Below are 2,235 nucleotides of genomic sequence, written 5' to 3' on the forward strand. Positions count from 1 at the left end.
TTTGCTGGCCAATCAAGCACAGTAATCCCACGGTCATTGAACCAAGTTTTGGTGCTTTTGGCAGTGTGGGAAAGAGCCAAATCCTGTTGGAAAATTAAGTCAGCATCCTCATAGACCTCATCTGTGGAAGGAAGCATGAAGTGCTCCAAAATCTCCTGGTAGACGGCTGCGTTGACCCTGGACTTAATGAAGCATAGTGGACCAACACCAGCAGATGACATGGCTCCCTAAATCAACACAGACTGTGGAAACTTCACATTGGGCTTTAAGCATCTTGCAGTGTGTGCCTCTCCATTCTTCCTCCATACTCTGGGTCCTTGGTTTCCAAATGAGATGCAAAATTTGCTCTCATCAGAAAAGAGAACTTTGACCACTGAGCAAAAGACCAGGTCTGTTTTTCTTTAGCCCAGGAAAGACGCTTCTGAACGTTGTTTGTTGTTTAGGAGTGGCTTGATACAAGGAATACAACATTTGAAGCCCATGTCCAGGATCCGTCTGTGTGTGGTGGCTCTTGATGCACTGACTCCAGCCTCAGTCCACTCCTTGTAATAGTCCCCAACACTTTTGGATGGCCTTTTCCTGACAATCCTCTCCAGGCTGCGCTCATCCCTGCTGCTTGTGCACCTTTTTCTTCCACACTTTTCCCTTCCACATAACTTTCTATTAATATGCTTTGATACAGCACTTTGGGAACATCCAACTTCTTTTGCAATTACCTTTTGAGGCTTTCCCTCCTTATGGAGGATGTCAATGATGGTTTCCTGCACAACTGTCAGGTCAGCAGTCTTTCCCATGATTGTGATTCCAACTGAACCAGACTAAGAGACCATTTAAATGCTCAGGAACCCTTTGCAGGTGTTATGGCTTAATTAGCTGATTAGAGTGGAGCACTTTGAGCCTAGAATATTGCACCTTTTCACAATATTCAAATTTTCTGAGATTGTGGATTTGGGGTTTTCATGAGCTTGAACTATCTTGCTTTGCATGTAATGAGTCTATCTCATATATTAGTTTCACCTTTTAAGCTGCATTAGTTAAATAAATGAATATAGATATAGATAGATATATACATATACAGATACACAGCACATATATAACAGTAATTGTTAAAGTAGGACTATAGGCAATGATATACGTTATTGAGTCTGTCAATAGCATTCACATGCAGTTTTTTAGTCCCCCGTGTAACAATATTTTATTACTTGTTGATCTTGCCAGTAGATCTGTTATTTTTCTTTTTTTTTTTTTATATTTCCTTTAACAGACCAAACTGCCCAGCAAAGGTTTCCGATACGGTGGTTGGGATAAACCAAATAACACTGATAGGTCAGATTTATTCATATAGTATTAACTTGTTTACCAAAGAAGAAAAAAAGAATAACTGCTTAAAAAATGTGAATTGAAGTCAGGCTTTAATTTGTCTCTAATTTAAAATCCATTTAAATCTACATTAGACTACCCTTTCCACAGGGAGTCAACACTCCAGTGTGATTTCATGGCAAAACAGCGGTGGCCACCCTATTAGAGGAGACAGTAAATCAACGGCTCTCCAAGCAGGGTCAACAGGTAATACAACTAGGTGACTAGGGGAGACAGAGAAACACAAACATTGCTGTAATAATGGTAATCTAAACTTCATTATACAGTATATGTAATTTTTTCCTAGAGGTCTACTCAAGCCACCCATACATGGATTGAAATGTATCCGGGTCAGCATCGACCATCCTAGATTTGATCCAAGTATGGGCAGGCTGATTGTACCCAAGTCAATCCATCAATCAAAATTGGTACAACCAGCATCTCATATTTTTTAAATACAATTACTGCCACAGCTATGGCCGCTAGCAATAATGACTAACTGTGTTGATGGGGGAGTTAAGAGATTTCCTTCCACTCATGGTGTAAGGAAAGAAATTCAAATCATCTATGGCTTGCCTTGGTTAAGTAAGCTTAGCAAAATGAAAAAAAGGGATTACACTAGCCTAAGAGGATCCCTAAACCTTTTGCTGAACACCTTTAATCAAATTTTGAAAATTACAGATTAACTTTGGGCTCTCTGCCACTCATGTTCCTTTCATTCCCCTCAGAGGTCTCCTGCAAGTATCTTATGCTGTTTTTTTTACAATTAGCTTTCTGAAGTCCTCAGGGTGGTCAGGTGATGATGCAGGGTCCTCTTTCTGTTTGCCTCTTCTATGGGTTGGATGGTCCTCAGTGATGCAGAGTGTAATGCTAATG

The sequence above is a fragment of the Rana temporaria genome, chromosome 2, assembly GCF_905171775.1.
Source record: "Rana temporaria chromosome 2, aRanTem1.1, whole genome shotgun sequence".
Classification (NCBI taxonomy): domain Eukaryota; kingdom Metazoa; phylum Chordata; class Amphibia; order Anura; family Ranidae; genus Rana; species Rana temporaria.